General features: G+C 43.2%; 1 protein-coding gene across 2 annotated transcripts in view; it reads left to right on the forward strand.

The window, feature by feature from the left end:
* The window catches only part of NR5A2 (nuclear receptor subfamily 5 group A member 2), a 113,805-nt gene that overhangs the window by 37,455 nt on the left and 58,259 nt on the right, over positions 1-18,091 (forward strand). The window lies entirely within an intron of this gene.

Here is an 18,091-nt window from a genome sequence, read left to right on the forward strand (position 1 = left end):
CATTATCATCATAGATACATGGGGATTTATAAGAAGTTAATATTGGGCAAACAGTCTGATAATATATAAGTACCAATAGGAATTTAATTTTTGAATGAGAGACGCAGCTGTGCCACACATTATAAATAATTCACACATACTTTACAAGGCACCCTTGTCCCAATCCTTATTCAGGCAACATCAAGCCCAGCTCTCAGTAGAAAGATGCACTGACCACTGGCCCTGCTAATAATAGGCTTATAGAGATGTTCATTTCTTTTCCTCTGGAATATTGCAAAAGCGCAGGTTAGACCAGACTGGGGGACCTGTTTAGTACCTGCAGGAAGAAGATGGCCTGAATTTTTTAAAGGAAAGCTTTCAGAATCACTAAGTAAAGAGACAGTTGGATGGTGAGTGGAATCTGCTTTTCCACTTGTTGCTTGGATAGAATGAGGCCCCCAGTCGGGGAACACCGTAGATAAAAGAATCCCAGTGGAAGGGCATGTCCCAAACCACACCAGGATGCTTTTCAGTCACAGAGTGTAATGTGGTTTTAGATTTTTTTGCTTGTGACCTAAACGCCTCATTTTCACGTTGGAAGAGTTACCAACTTTATTTCAGCCCTATTCACCCTTCCTCCTCAGTATTTCCCCATCAGTAGACCATCATCCTGTGGGTGATGGCCGTGCCTAAAGCAACGATCAAATCGCAGGCTCTCACATAATGGGGGCTCACTCTGAATTAGTGAGGAGCCCCAGTCTTCTGCATCTGTCAGGTCTCCCGCTCAGATGGACTCTTCCAGAAGGCCAGCCAGAGGAAGCCAAACACTTGCAGTCTCTTAATTGCTCATTTGCAGTTGGACAAAATGCTAAGCACAGAAAGGCTTCAAAGCCAATGGAATCTGCATTGAAAACAGGATCTCAATACCCATAGTTGCTTATTGTTGCAAAATTAGAATAACAAATGTTCCCAGCATGAAGCCAACATAAACTTGCTAGAGTATTACTCAGCCTGAGACAGATTCAACTTTTTTCTTTTTTTTCCACAGCAATAGAAGATGCACACTTTGCCCTCTGTTTGTTATTCTATACTGTTCATTTTAATGATATATTTAAGTCTCCATCACACTTTGTATTTTTACGTATAATTACCCGTATTAAAAAAACACTCATTAGTGTTCTGTTCCACTGACTTAATTATGCCCTTAATTAAATCTTGACTAACTGGGGGTCACTGCGGTGTCAGTGGGATTTGTCACTGTTTGTCAGCAGGTGTCTGGTTGCTTCTGTTTCTGGTTTTCCTCTGGTTTGAATCTGTTTAAGAGCTTGCTTTTTTCCTCAATGCCACAGAGAGAGAGTTCTCATTGGAGGGAAGGAACAGTATATATTTGACAGGCAACTGCTCCCCGAAAGCTCGTTTGTAGGAGGGCATTTTTGTTATCATTAGTCTAAGGATATCTCTGAATTAGGGGAAAGATGCTGAAAAAAGACCTGGATATCACAGATGCACTTTTTAAAAGATCAGTATGTTTACATTCTAGAAATCATAATCATATTCATGTATACAATTCTAAAATTTCCTTGAAGAACAAAAAATGATTTTTTGTGGTTGTTATGAGACCATCACATTAGATGTCTTGCACCAGGGTACTTTGTATTAGTTAATTATTTGACTGACATTTGTCATTGTAAAAATATAAAGCTAATTACAAACTCAGGAATCAAACTGAAACAAAAAAATGTCTTTTATGTGTCTAATGTTCACATAAAAGTCAACTCATTATTTGGAAGGACTTTTAATAATTAGACTGCTTATACCTTCACATTTCATATTAGAATGTTTTAGACTCCTGATTTTAGTACATTACTTAAGGGAGATATAATTCCCATGTTTATGTCTATAATAGGCACCTAATGTTGATCTGAATAATTGATTAGTCCAGTCAGGTTTTTATAATTAGTTGTCAGCTTTTCAACATAGACCCCCAAAACACTTGCTGTGAATCTACAAAGCTTTTACATTTATTAATCAGTTTTTCATCTAAACATGTATGCAAGCTACCTGAAAATAATTTATATTTTTTTCTGGAATTAGGATGGCCCTTCTAACATAAGCTCTAAGAAACTAAACTCAGACCAAATGTCTCTTAAGTTTTTCAGTCTAGAAATTCCTTTTTTTTTTTTTAAGATTTATTTATTATTTATTTATTTTATTTTATTCATTTTGGGCTGCATCGGGTCTTAGTTTTGGTGTGCGGGTTTTCTCTCTCTAGTTGAGGCGCACGAGCTCCATAGTTGTGGCGCACAGGCTTAGTTGCCCCGCGGCATGTGGGATCTTAGTTCCCCAATCGACCAGGAATCGAGACCAGGGATCGAACCCGCATCCCTCGCATTGGAAGGCGGATTCTTTACCACTGGACCACCAGGGAAGTCCCCAGTCTAGAAATTCTGATTTTTCGAATAGCATTTATTTTCATTTAAAGGTAAAAAGTCACAATTTTTCTACCAGTTAAGATGTTTTTCAGAACTTAGATTTCTAGTGGTAACTTTAAACAAGACAGTGGGTTACAGATATCAGACTATCAACAACATGAAACAGTATTGTCACCTTATTGTCATTATATTTTGATGTTTCATAAACCATTTAGATTTACCTACTAATAGGGTAGGGCAGAGTAAGAAGGAATTTTTAAAGAAACGTATACCGTAGTTCAACTCACTGTATTTCTGAAATCAAATCAATTCATTTCATCCTAAGGCATTAATTCCAGCTGCCTCTTCTTGAGTAACAAATATTCTCTTTTGTTATCCAAATTATTCTCAATGCAAATCTCATTTGAGGTGTCCTTTAAATTTTCTTATCAACTTTAGAAGTAATTTAAAATTTAAATATGTGAGCATACCTGGTTTTTAAATCAATTTAAACGGCGAGATGATACCAATTTTTATGGATTCTGTGGATTCCGGTACAGCCTCTTAATAGTCCCTGGAGAATGAAAGACTGGATCCTGTGTGTAACCTCAAGCAGCTACCGAAGCAACATGAATCCCGATTTCCTTACACTTACACAGCTGAAGTCACAAATGTACAGCTGAGCTACCATAGCATTGGTCAGATAATTTTAAGATTCCTTCTTTTATTCAGTAAATACTTATCAAAGGTCAGTTGTGTGCCACTTACATTTTAGGACTTAGAGATTCAACATCCCTCCTTTTGAGGAATATATTTTATATGTATTTTAGTGGTTATGAAATTTTTTTTGAATAATTACACTGACAATAAAAGCATTTCAAATTTATCAAACTAGCCTAATCAAGGATTAAAGCTACAAATCATGGAATGTTTCTGCTCCTCCTCTGTTTAAGCCTCCAAGAGACTCCCCAGTTCTCCCACCCAATGTATAGTATGAGTTCAAGTACATTCCCTGGATATGTTCAAAGATTTTTTTTTTTTTTTTTGGCCGCACAGTGCAACATGCGGGATCTTAGCTCCCCACCAGGGATCGAACCCGCACCCGCTGCAGTGGAAGCGCAATGCCTTAACCCTGAACTTCCCTGGACCACCAGGGAAGTCCCAAAGTTTATTTTAATAGTTAGTGTTCCTTTCTGAAGCTCAGAGTCAAGGTAAAAAGGAACAGTAATGGTTAAGGAGAATAATACTTTTTTTTTCATAAATTAAAAGTAACTTTTTTAGGTGAACTAGTCAGAGAAGGGTGGAAATCATACAAATAAACAATGATTTTAAAGCCTGATGGAATCTCTAGAAATTTTTTTTCCATGTGACAGCTAAATGATACCCATTTGTAGACTTTCATTTGTAACCTCCACAGAGCTGCCATTATTCTTAGAGAATAATGAGTTACGCAGTTTCATTAAAATTGCATTAATCCTTTTGGAGTACCTTCTCTAATTCATCGATTTGATAATATAAGCACAATAAACATTTTTGGCATCACAAAATGCAGTACCAAAGTGTACTCTACCCATAAGTACAAAATGTAACAGGAAAGCAAACATACTTACCAAAAGAGAAGCAGGTTTTCTAGCTACAAAATAAAGTTGGGTTGAACAGTGCTAAAATCTAATATTGAAACCGAGCAGGAGCCTTTGGGGCCCTCCTGGGTACAAAAGTTCCTCTGCGTCCCCCGTTTCATGTTTGTAGAAAAAAGGCTGTAGCCTCCTGGGCCTTTCCTGAGTTCCAAAGAGCAGACTCAAGCAGTTACTGATTAGGGAAGTCAGGAGATGCAGAAACAAAGGAAAAGCAGTCAGGAAACAAAATAGTTCAGCAATAAAACAGAGTATGATTAAAATTCCCCAAACATCACCCCGTTACCTCAGCACCAACCAATCAGAAGAAAGACGCACAGCCTGCAGCCCTCACCCTAAATGTTACCTTTAAAAATTGTTCCCTGAAAGCCGTTCGGGAGTTCTTCAGGTCTTTTGAGCACGAGATGCCCATTCTCTTTACTTGGCACCTTGCAATAAATGCTGTACTTTCCTTTACCACAACCTGATGTCAGTAGATTGGCTTTGCTGCATGGTTGGCAAGCGGACCCAAGTTCGGTTTGGTAACGATGTACTAAGAATTCTGTCATCGGGCCATATTGTAAGCAGTTTTGTAACAGGTCAAATGACCTGAAGGTCACGGGCAGCAGAAACATCCGGGCTCTGCCCCAAGGAGGCTCCAGCATGAGTTACCCCAGATCTGCATCTCTTGGGAATGGAGAGGGTAGTGGTCAGAGCTGGACGTGTCCCCTCTCCCAGTCGTGGGTCTCTACCTATGTTGTGTAAGAGTCAGGCTCCCGTCTGCAGAACACAAGGTTACTTCTTTCACAGGCGTAATGGAGGATTACAGGACTTCACACAAATCAAGTTCCTGGTAGTCTATGATCAGGAAATGTCAATTTCTTCTTTCCTTAATTGATGCTGGATGGTCTGGTGCTGTATTTGATACAAATCCTGGGCTTGGTGCAGGGCGCTGGGTAACTCGTTACTTCCCTCTGATCACAACAGAGGCTTCCTGATGTGGAGATTACATGGGCTTTGGAGTCAGACTTGCCTCGGATCCCTAGCTCTGCCACTTTCTGGTCATATGCTCTTAGGAAAGGGACTTAACTTTAGCGTCCTTGTCTATATAATAGGGATCATGTACTACTGATGTGGTATTTTTAAATGAAATAAAATAATATTTGCAGAGTGCACTGTGCGAGAATCTGGATGCACAGAGATGAAATGGTCTCCATCTTCAAAGAGGAGGGCTCGTGTGTGTAAAATATGAGAGCACCAGTGCTGCTTGGGGGCTGGGGGGAGAGGCTAGAACACTGTTCCTCAACAAGAATTAAATTTCTGAAATTCTAAAGTAGAGAGATACCCGGTAAAGACCAACACAGTTTATTGTTCAAACCAGCAGATGTGTTATTTGTATGCATTTGGTATCTGCTGTGTAGTTAAGCAGAATTTTACGAGACAATTCTCTGAAGTCTGTATCACTCTCTCCCGTTTCTCTTGGGTCTGATGTAAGAACTGCTCAGTCCCTCGTCCCCACTGAAGGATGGAGGGAGGGGAGGATGGCTGTGAGACCATCAGTTTATCGAACTCCGTGGTCAGGAGACAAATGCTGGGTGCACTCAGGCTGAAGGGAAGGAAAAGAACTACAAGAGTCAAATATGATTCACTCACTGTTGCTAAGTGACTTTGTGCTTCCTTTTATTAGTATGTCAGACAGGCTTATTTATGCCAAATAATTATGTCTATTATTAATGGAAAGGTATGAGGGTAGGGAGAGAATGAGTTCCGGAAACTTTTTTAGAAATTAAAAAAAAAAAACAACCCTCAGATAATTGCATTACAATATGATGAGTGCAATAATAGAGGTCCCCCGAGGAGAGGAAAATCTCAACACATGGGAGTCCCTTTTTTTCTCTACAACCCTGACCTGGGTTAAAACTGGGACAAAGAAGCAAAGGGCAGGCAAATTGTAGTTTCTGAAGAAGCTGGGGGCTTTGTTCAGGTGATTTCTTTTAGCTCTGACCTACCTGCCGTGTTTTAGCCACAGGTATACTCCACAAATGCACACGCCCGCCCATCAACCCATCAACACACACACACACACACACACACACACACACACACACACACGCACTCTCTCTCTCTCTCTCTCTCTCTCTCTCTCTCTCTCTCTCTCTCTCTCAAAACCTCTCCTCCAGGAAGGCTCATGTGTGTGCTTTCAGCTCCGTGTCCCCTCTTCCTGTTGTGAAGTCTGAGGGTCCCTTCTCTTCTCACTTTCCCACTGTTCTCTTCATCCCACTTTCTGAGAGAACATCTTCTGTCAGATTTTTCATTCCATGTCAGCTCTTTTCAGTCTTCCGCCTCCACTGGGTCCCCTCACTCCACAGGGATGTGCAAGTCTCCACTCCTAAAAAAACAAAGCCCACCTCCCTGATCTGGCCTCCTGTCTGTCGTCATCCTGCCTTTTCCCATCACGGTACCTGCGCCCTCGGCTCTGCTCCTGGTGTCTCCACAGCCGGGAGGTCTGGAGCTGGACCAGCACGGGGGCTGTACCCACACTTCTCAGTGGAAACGGCTCACGAATCTCAGACATTCCCGGTGACCTTGACCACATCTTCTCCGGCCTCGTCTGCTCTCCGTTTTGCATCCCTGAGGTTCCCGGGCACCAACTCTTGATTATTCCCTCCCTGGCTCCGCTCTCTCTACCCAACCCCAAAACAATATTTTCCTCTGAGATCTGTTGTTGGTCCCTTCCCTTCTCACACTACACGTTCTTGGTGATACCGCCCATAAACCTTCTCTTCCAGACTCCGCAGGAGCGTGTGCGCTGCCTGCAGAACACAGACGCTCAGTCACCAATGTCACCACTCAGAGGTCTCCTGCAGTCGCCCCCAATTTTTCCTTCCCTGACTCTCAGCACATTCCTTCCAGCTGTTATCCTGGGTTTTCTGATTTCATCACACGGCTCTCAGCTGTGCGCTGCCATGTGCAGAAAAAGTTAACAACCCCTCAGCAGGCATGTCCGCATCTCCACCTTTCCATCTCCCTCCCCAGTCTAGACACACCCAAGTCCTCACACTTTCCCACCTCTGCAGCCTTCCCACCGCTATGCGTGGCTCACAGCGAGACCCCTTCACAGCATTTATCCGACGCGGCTGAGCTAAACCCCAATTCCAGGAACCTTCCTCAGTGGCCTGACCTGGAATTAATTTCCCTCCTTCCTATATGACTATAGTATTTCGCTTGTAATTTTTTAGCTAATATGTCCATATATTCCACCACCAACACCACCACCAAACTCAAAGCCATTGATGTGACAGGTGTAAATGTAGTCACGGAACTCTCTGGAATTGGGGCTGTCTGACAAAATCTGGGACATACGTAGATCATCTTACCCTCTTTCCCCCAGTGGTATTTAGTTATGTCTCTCTCTCCAATTCATCCCCACCCCTTCTTTGTCACTGTTGAGGATCTTCCCACAAACCCTAGCAGGGTTTTGAACTCACTGCACAGGATTGTTAACTTGTCAGAAACTCACCCGTGTTAATATGAAAATGATTGATACTGATTTAAAGCAGCGGTCTCAGACTTTTCAATTGCAAGACCCTTTGCACTCTTGAAAATGACTGAGGACCCCAAGACCTTTAGTTCATGTGAGTTTTAACTCTATTAATGTCTTAGGAGTTAAAACTGAGAAATGGTTAAAGCACAAGAATTCACCAGCACACATTCCATCTGCCACAAGAGTGACGTCATTTCATCCTGGGGCCTCTGCACTGTCCTGAGAGGCAGAGGGTCAAAGGGCAAATAGCATCTGAGCACAAATGGGAAGACGGTTTTCACCTCTTAGACCCTCTGACCGCACTTGTAAAACCAGTGGTTTAAATATCACTCCTGTGGGTATTTACTCTCTCATAGGGATTAAAGCTTGATGTCAGCTGAATGCAGTTCCCAAACCAGAATTTTCACATCAGCAAGTCAGTGGAGACACCCAGGGGAACAAAGCCCTTCTGGCTGTCGGTGGTCGAGAAGTCGCTCTCCGGGGCCAGGGCAGGGATGCCAGCAAGGCCAGAGCAACCATGGGGGCAGACGGATGTGTGTGGAGGTCATGGTTTCCCCTGCCTTGGCCAGCCCTGGCCCCTCCCCAGCGCACACGCCCTCACTCACCTCAGTGCCGCCTGCGCCTTGATGACTGGGAGTGGCCGGTAAAGGGACAACTGGGTACCATGGCCCTCGTCCTTCTGCGGTCAAGATCCTCTGGGTTCGTGCAGCAGCTACAGTTTCTGTCTGGTCAGCCCCCGGGACAGGGAAGGAAGTTACTGGAGGGACCACGTCCCAACAAAAGCCTGGAGTTGTTGCTTTGGTTTTTGTTTGGGTTGAACTCTTGGTTGGTAGTAACCGTTGAGCTGAGGGTGATGGACTGAGCCAGACTTTTGTAGAAGCACAGTGGTGTCCTCTAGACAGGGCAAGTATTTACTGAGCCCAAGCCTTGCCCAAGTTCCATGCATGCGCTAGCTCAGTGAACTCTCCTCCCAAATTCAGGATGTCAGTGTTAATTAGAATTTGATGGGAGCTGGGGCGGGAGGATAAATCAGGAGTTGGGATTAAATCCACACACTACTATACATCAAATAGATAACCAACAAGGACCTGCTGTAGAGCACAGGGAACTCTACTCCAAATTCTGTGATAACCTACATGAGAAAAGAATCTGAAAAAGAATAAATATATGCATATGTATAACTGAATCACTTTGCTGAATCACTAACACAACATTATAAATCAACTATAATCCAATAAAATTAAAAAAAAAAAGAATTTGATGGAAGCTGGACTAAAGTAAGGCTCAAGAAGTTAAGTCCTTTGCCCAAGGTCACCCTCTTCTTGTCACACACGGGTGGAGTCTGGCTTTGCATCAGGCCTGTCCGATTCCCAAGCTCTCACCCTTTACCATCTCTGTGTATTTTCTCGTACCATATTCCTGTGCCCAAAACGATGGTGTGTGAGTGTATGTGTGAGGCCGTGTGTGCACACACATGCACATGTGGAGGGGAGATACCCATCTTTTTGCTGGAATTTTCTAGAACTTTTTATTCAAGGGGTGGTGATTCCATCAGTGCCGGCCTCACTGGTCAGCTCGTTAGATGTGCAGGACCCCAGTCCCAGAATCTGCTGAATCAGAACCTGCATTTTAACAAGATCCTAGTTAACTGAAGGTGCCTTGAAGTTTGAGAAGCACAGGGGGTGAGCACAGCTACATCTCCCGAGCTCTTAAGGGGGGATGAAGTGAAGCTGTTATGAGGCTTCCTGCTTAGAGAGACATCCAGCACCTTCAGTTTTAAAAAAAAAGAAGAAGAAAGGAAAAGGGTGCTTCTTAAGAGAATATGCTTTCAAAGCAGGCACTTACACTGTCTTGCCCATAATTTCAGACAGAATGTACAAATCCTTCAAGACCTAGTCTGTAGAGAAGATGCACTGTCATTTCTCATAGTCATCTTTGAGGTCTGCCTGCAGTGTGCTTGATTAAAGCAAGCAAAGACGGAAGGGCCACACCGAAGAATGTGGTTTGTGGTGGAGTCTGGTTTGTGCCACTGGGCAGAGGTCACGGAGAGGAGCTTTTTCACGTGCTCAGTCCGGGACGAGATCCATCTGCATACTTCACCGTATCGATCTGAGCTCACGGGCGCTCCCCTCCTTGAAGCGATGGGCTCACGTGTGGATGGAGGTCTCTCTGAGCTGAGGATTCCAGCAGGGGCGCCACCCAGGGCAAAAGGTGGAGGTTTTAACACCCTCGTTTAGGTCCTCCTTTCGGTTCCAAGTGACTTGCGTATCAGTTACTCAGAAATAAAGATTTTAAAACACATAGGTTGCTTTTCTACTATGAGGAGTATTGTTTTTCTTCTGTAGTTTCTATAAATCATGTCTGTTCAACGTAGGGGTTAAATGTATTTGAATATAGGCAGATGGCTTGCTTTCAAGTATAACGTGAATGGTACCAAAACACAGCTCATTTCTCTCTTTTTTTTAACTTTAATTTTTTTAAACATCTTTACTGGTGGCACATATATACAATGGAATATTACTCAACCACAGCTCATTTCTTAATTAAACAATACCTGCTCGGTGTGGTCTTTAGGGCCCAGGAGTCACTCCCGTGTTCCTTTTTTGTCAAAAGTCCCTGCCATTCCTGTATACAGTCATCCTTTCATTGCCGGAGCACTGAGGAAGCAGTGGCTGGGTGAATCCAGCTCATAAAACATTTATGTGACCTTTGTGTACTTCTTCCTGGAAGTAATGGGCCATGGGAATTCTAGAGGTGAGGTAGAAACAAGCCAACAAGCAAACATTTCCCATCAGAAAAAAAAAAAAAGTGTAGATTCCAGGTTCAAGCTGGACAGGGGCACACTCAGAGCCCTTCTGACTCTCAGGCAGAGTTTCCAAGGGCTCTTGGGCAGACAGCAGCCCCCCAGCCCTCCTTATTTCCATCCCATGTGGTGACAAACTCTTTGACAAGTGTTTCCTGTTCACCCTTGACCCCTCCCAGCCCCAGGACGGTGCCGTGCACGGCAGTGAGCAGTCGCTTTAGAGACACCATGGGCTTCTCCTAGACTCCATTTTGCTAATTTTCTCCCAAAGCAAAAGCAGATTTTGCTTTGGGAGAGAGAGTCAGGCTTGAGTCGGAGGCAAGTAGACTTAGGTCAAATTTTTGCCAACTAGAATTACACCTCATTCTCTGGATGGGGATTTCTGAAATTGACATCTGTAAAATACCACTTTGGAGTTATTTTTCCCGTTGAAAGTATTTTTCACAGGAAAAGTTGCCTCTTTAGACCTTTGTAAGATTCCACATCTTAGGCTGTACCTCTTACGTCCCCCGTCCGCCACCTTTCTGAAGGCAGGAGGTCACAGTAAGGAACAATCTGCTGTGTCTGAGCTCCTTTTCCAGGCTGCTGGAGAGGAAGCAGCAGGTAGTTGAGAGCACGTTGAGGTGGGTCCCAGGGAACCGGGATGGATGGGACACAGCTGCACCATTCAGCTCAACTTGCGGCCTGGCTAGGTCCTGTGTTGGTGGATTTTTTTAGGCACTCTAGCCTAGGAGTGAGTTATGATTATTTGGTATCTTCCAGGTTCTGAATCACAGTCAAGAAAGATTTTTAAAATATTTTTTGGGGGGCAGGGAAAAGTCCCAATTGGTCATAAAGAAATAATAGGAAAAGTACTGCATGTTGGACCTGAAAGGCCTTTGCTTTCTAACTCGTGTGCAATGGCCAATATCATTAAGACAAGACACGTGACAGACTAATTCTGAAGACTTGTGCTCCTGTTGCTGCATTTTTGTTATTGCAATGGCTAGAACCCCGCTCACACCACAATGCTGCTTTCTTAACACCCAAATGCAATCAGGTGCTCATTGTATGACCAGCTGTGTGAAAGCAGAAGTATTGTGTGATTGATGGGTAGTCATAACCCATCTCTAGGCCTGTATCCGTCCACACAATCTAGAAACTGTTGATCAGTCCAATTAAAAAAATTAATCGACTTCATGAGTTGGCTGAACTACTTTCCTGGTGGATGTGAATTGACCAGCCTATACCAAAAATACAGCCAACCAGCTCACGCTGCAGACACAGACTGTCATGGGACACTCAGGAATGTAGGATGTATGAACAAGGATGTGCCTCTAAAAACAGAACCACACGGCTCTTCTTCTTTCTCTGAGGAATGCTGTCCCTCGAAGAACCAGGTCGCATGCAGAAAATGTCAATAATTCATTCCTATTAATATTAGGCCCATTTTCTATGTGATCCATACTTAGAATAAAATGCAAACAAAATTAATCACTTAAACTGAGTATTACTTCTATTGTGTGAAACCCAGAGGCAGTGGAAAAGGACACAGTTCTCTCATTCCCTCTTCTTTCTTGAGGATGCTTAACCCGCCCCCGGCTTAGAGGGCTTCCTTCATTCCCAAAGGTAGTTCTCCCGTTTTACAATGAGAATAATTGGGAAAATGGAATTCAATATCTGCCTTTCGCCTCTCAGCCGTCTTTGCAGGAACTTCTGTGTAGCAGGGTAGCTCTGCTATGCATAATTCTCTCAGATCTTGATTTGCTATAATATGTAATATATATAATAATACAATGATCTTGCATCATTATATTCAGATATAAAACCCTGTAGTTGTGCAGCTTACTTAGAGTGAATAAAGGAAACACTACTGAGAAATACCAGAAGGCATAAAGGGATTGACTTGGGACTGATCTGTAGGACACTGGCCTCATGGGGAAGATTCAACGGGGCAATACAGCATCAGAGCCCACACGGTTCTCTCTGAACCTCGAATAGAAAGAGTATGAAAGTAGAAGTAACGGGAAATGTATTGTAAGGCCCGTCCTCCTCACACAGGCGCAAAGAGCTAGGGGTGGTATTGATAAAAATCTAGCTCGTGTGATTTTGATTCCAGATATCACTACCTTGCAGCTTTGTAGGATGTTTTCTTTCCCCTTTTAACTGGCCAGAACTGAGGAACTAAAACATTATTTGAAATGAGTGCCGATACAATATTGGAAAATAGTGTTTCCATGATGCTGATATCCTTCATGTTTCCCTTTGGGCCCTGTAGTGGAGTCGAGGAGTCCTGTGTCCCAGCGGTCCCCAACCTTTTTGGCACCAGGGACCGGTTTCGTGGAAGACAGTTTTTCCACAGACGGGGGCTGGGGGATGCTTCAGGTGGTAATGCAAGTGATGGGGAGCGACAGATGAAGCGTCACTCGCTCACCTGCTGGGCGGCCCAGTTCCTAACGGGGTTGGGGACCCCTGCCGTATCCCTCCCTGCTGAGCTCTAGGAAGGGGCGCCGGCAACCAGGAGTTATGTGACGACTCAGTTTGCCTTTGGGTCTTCTGGGACCGGGGGGCACTAGGAAGCCAGGTGCATGGCTGTGGAGGTGCAGGGCCGAGAGGTTTGAGGGAGGTGACCTCAGACGCTGCTCCAGGGACACAGCTGGGAAAAGGTGGTCCCCACAGATGGCTGGCCAGGTGCCACTCTTTCTGTCATGACCGAATGGACACATCCTATGAGGTTATATATGGGCTATTAGGAAAAAGGCCCCAGGATCAAATTAAGTTAATATTTGCCTAAGTATCTTGAGGGAAAAATGTAGTCAATAATATCAAATCATAATTTGTGGGTTTTCAAAAATAGGAAGAGAGGGTACTCCTTTTTCTTTTTTTTTTTTCTTTTCTTTTCTCTAGGCCCTTTCTCCATCTTGATTCTAGTTTACCCAGAAGAACCGTATCCCCATTTCAACTGGGGCACAGAACAGATCCCCTTGGGATTAAGTAAATGCCAGGTCTTAGCTCACCCTCTGTTCAAGTTACCTTCATAGTCTTTCCCCCAAAATAGGAAAGAGCATCTATCTAGATTTTATGTCCAGATAAAAAAATCCAAGCTTCTATCGTTGGGTAACCATATTTGTTGTATATTTCCAAAGGACTTTATTTCTCAAGTCAACCTTCTTCACATTTGAAATAGAGACATTAAATTACCATTAATATATTTCCTTGCAGGAAATAAATTGAGGCAATGTTCCCTTTTTAAAAAAATATTAGAGAAAAAGATTGTTCTTTATTCCTGTATGAAAAAGGCTTAGTGACAGAACACTGGGCTAGGATTCAGAACACCTGGATTCCCACCCCGTTTCTGGCCCCCGACCAACCTGCTATACATCACAGCCCACCTGACCAGAATGGCCTCCTCTGTAAAATGAAGTCTTTGAACTAAAGGTGGTTACTGGGTGGGTCCTTTCAGCACTGACCAAGCAGACATTAATTAGGCAAAGCGAAAATGGTTTGGTTTACCTAGAAATAATCATCCTGCACTTTTCGACTCCTGGAGTTTTCTCTTTAGTTGCCACCACTTCTGTGAACATACTTCTGGGCACCTCTGAAGGCGCAGGTTCATGTATGCTCAGCACCGCGACCTGAAGGGGGAAGTTGAATCCTGTGAAGGGACCATGTCCTCCTGTGTCACTGGGGAACCGGGTGGAGGGATTCTCCCAGGAGCCTTTGTACCCAGCGAATTCCCATCACTGAACGGTCCTGAGGGACCTCTCCTTTGCCTCTGCCCTAATGTGGGTTGTATTTTTGGTGAGTGATATTTAGGCCACTTGGGTTCTTTCCTCCTTTCTTTGGCCAAAAGCCTGATTGAAGCAGCCAGCCAAAAGGGACCCAAGGACATTTTAGCCTCTTAAAAACTTTTTTTTTTCTTCTGGCTTTGAAATGCAGTCTACCAGGAGGAGGAAGCTGCATTCAGACCTTACGGGAGTCACAGCTCATGCATCTTCCTTTCTTCTGCATCTGGTGTCCCAAGGACTCCAGCAGTGAGTCCATTTCATGGCATGTAGGGCTGCCAAAAACCTTCCCTAATTTATGCCTTAATCACTGTTGTCCAGACAATGGGCTGTTGCATACCTGGAATTCTGTGGCTAGTGTCATTATTGTCTTTAAGGCAGTGTCTGGAAAATGAAGATTATAATCTTAACCTCGCTACCCTATTCCGAAAATGACAATCATATTCACAGATGCTTTCTGGACATTCCAACCAGGCTTAAAGGGCTTTGTCCTCATGGCTGGAAGATCCGCCTGGTCAGACATGTGGGGAACATTGCCTTAATTATACAGAGGAGATTTCTAAACTAGAGAACAGGAAACAGGCAGTGGTCATAAATGAAACAATACCTACTAGGAGAAAGCACTGGAAAATATTTCACATTAATCTGCCTTAAACTATTTCTTTTCTTGTTCAGCAACCTTTGCCATCACCTGAAATCTTTTTCCTCTGTACTTCATTCAGCACCTCTTATATTTGACCTTCCTTTGTTTATTGAGATTCAGGTTTCCTTACCATTAATAGGGTGTCTGCCCTGTGCCAGCCATCCAGCTGGGCACACTTGTGTTTATCCCATTTAACAAAAACAATGGCTTGGGAGAGCAGCTGAGGTTTAAGGAGTTTGAATTCTTTGCCCAAAGTTACATGGTGAGGGTGTCAAGGCAGAAACCCAGGTTTCTGAGCTGTAAAGCCCGTATATTTCCTTCGTAGTGTCTAATGGTCCTGAACTAGGCCATAAATGAAGGGGCCTAAAATGTATACCTTTTCTCCATTTCTGGAGTGTCTCAGGTTATCTTTGGAAAACAGACCATCAGAAACTTGTGTTCTAGGATCAGATTATCTTGGCTCCTCTTAACATTGTCATCAGCTTTACAGGGAGCGTTCGCTGTGAAGCTCAGTGTTGGCTATGGAGGGGATGTCATCAGAGCCTGGTTTATGTGTCATCTAGAACCCTCCTGTGGAAACACACGTGAAGTTTCTCTCGGGAGTCCAGTACATTTCGAATGTCACGTGTGCACAAATCATGTTAGCAGTGGTGCTCTGGTGACGAGGACCCAAACTGTGGCCCTTTGCCAGCCACTGGAACAGCCCTCATCGAGCTTGTTTTGGGAACCGATGCTATTCTTGGCTTCGAATTATTTTCCTATCTTTATTTTCCCTTGATCTCCATTTTCTCCCTTCTGTCATTTCATCTTTTATTATTCATATGTACAAACTGCTTCAAAAAAATTTTAGGGATGTTGCATTTTATTTTTTTAATTTTTATTTTATATTGGAGTAGAGTTGATTTACAATGTTGTGTTAGTTTCAGGTGTAGAGCAGAGTGATTCAGTTATATATATACATTTTTCAGATTCTTTTCCCATATAGATTATTACAGAGTATTGAATAGAGTTCCCTGTGCTATACAGCAGGTCCTTGTTGATTATCTATTTTGTATATAGTAGTGTGTAGGATGTTTTATTTTACACACACACACAACACACATATTTATTTATTTTCTAATCATTGGTTCCACGGAGTTTAACACGTTATATGTTACCCTGTGCACTGGTTATTTTGCATGGATATGTTGTGTTTGCTCAGTTCGTTTGTAAGTTCCTTGAGCATAAGAATTAGGTCTTATTTCATTCAAGTCTCAATGGCACCCAACACCAATCTGTGTAATTTGATTAATTGTTGATTGGGAAATGTCTGTAACCTGACAAGATGAATGAGTCCTAGGTTAAGCATGCCCTTGTACAAACCAAACTTTTTAATGCCAATCTCACTAAATCTGGGACTGGGTTGGCCATGAAGGTCACCAATCTGCTAATTCCTACTTCTTGACTTTGTAAAAGACTGCCACCTTACGGAAGAATCACCCCTGTCGTGCTGACTGAATTGTCCTGTCAAAGCCCCTCTTAGGGGAATGATGGACACAGCTCACCTTCTCTGAGTGGCAAAAACCCCCTTTTCTTCCCATCTCTTTGCATATGAACATGCTTTGACTTTTTTTTTAATTTTTATTTTATATTGCAGTATAGTTGATGTACAATGTTGTGTTAGTTTCAGGTGTAGAGCAGAGTGATTCAGTTATACATGTCTATATCTATATCTATATCTATATTCTTTTTCAGATTCTTTTCCCATTTAGGTTATTACAGAATGTTGAGTAGAGTTCCTTGTGCTATACACAAAATATTTAAAATTTGTATGGAAACACAAAGACCCCGAACAGCCAAAGCAATCTTGAGAAAGAAAAATGGAGCTGGAGGAATCAGGCTCCCTGGCTTCAGACTATACTACAAAGCTACAGTAATCAAAACAGTACGGTACTCACACAAAAGCAGACACATAGATCAAAGGAACAGGATAGAAACCCAAAAATAAACCCATGCACTTATGGTCGATTAATCTACGACAAAGGAGGCAAGAATATACAATGGTGAAAAGGCAGTCCCTTCAATAATGGGTGCTGGGAAAACTGGACAACTGTGTAAAAGAATGAACATGCTTTGACTTTGAAACAGCAGAATGTGATCAGTTCCTTAGACCACAAGGAAGAATGGTCTCTTTACCTCTTAGCGCTCAGCTTAGTCAGATCACATAAATCCCATGTGGCTGGACATAGAAACCTGAACAGAAAACACTACCAGTACTACTGGGTGCAAACTCTTAATTGACCTCACAAGTACGATGAACATACTGTTAACTTATAATTAATTCATATTTCAATAAGAAGCTGTTTGAAATGTGGATAAGAGGAAGAGGAAAATCCGGGCAAAAGTTATCCTTCACTTTGACAAATTCTGAGAATGTAGCTACATTTCTGTTTGAAAGAAATTGGTTAAATTACATCATGTTGTGTGGTGATGACATAGATCTCAATAGTGATATCTCACGTTTACATACACCATGCAGTCTTTTTCTTCCAGACCTCAAAGGTGTCTCTCACTGATGTAATAACTTCACATGTATATAAATGAAAAAAGTCGGCATTGAATATCTGGCATTAGCCCATCTTTAAATAAAAGAAAATTGAATTCAGCATCCCTGGGAAATAAGGCATAGCAGGCATCTGAATGTTCCGGATAAATGAAACTTACCCTTGGAAGCGTTCGTCTTTGAAAGAAATTTAGTGATTGTTGATGGAAAGCCTCCAACACAAATCACATGATACCCTCGCTTCCTAACCGAGGATTTTTTTGAGCCTGTGCTGACTCATCATGGTCCAGGGCGCCTGCACTTGGACCCTGGGTTCAGGGTGGTCCCCTTAGGGCTCCCTGAAGTCTTGTGCCCCTGACGCCTCTGCTGCCCCTGGATTGAGATGTTCAAGAAGTAGATTGAGGGCTGGTCTGTTTTATCTTCTGTCTCCTTCCTCTGCTGACAGCTCCCGTGTTCACTTCCCAACCACTTTACCCCTGATGGTGTGGAGGTGGCCCATGTCCCCGGAGGTCAAGGCTATCAGCTGTAGGGCAGCCATTCGACCCCCTCAGTTCCTGGATGATGGGCCAGTGGGCACACTGATCGGTGTCTGATCCCCACACGCTGGTCAGGGAGGTTTGCTTTGGGAGAGGTCTTCGGAGGGAAATCTAGGGAATGTGGATGAGGTTTGTTCCAGAGGAATAGCCTGACCGAAATAGATCGTTCTAGTGCCGGTGTATGTGATGAATGACAACTAGATGGAGAAGCCCGTGGACTCACGGGGTCCTAATTTCCGTGGACTCTTGGTCGTGA

The sequence above is a fragment of the Balaenoptera ricei genome, chromosome 1 (genome assembly GCF_028023285.1).
Source record: "Balaenoptera ricei isolate mBalRic1 chromosome 1, mBalRic1.hap2, whole genome shotgun sequence".
NCBI classification, from domain to species: Eukaryota; Metazoa; Chordata; class Mammalia; order Artiodactyla; family Balaenopteridae; genus Balaenoptera; species Balaenoptera ricei.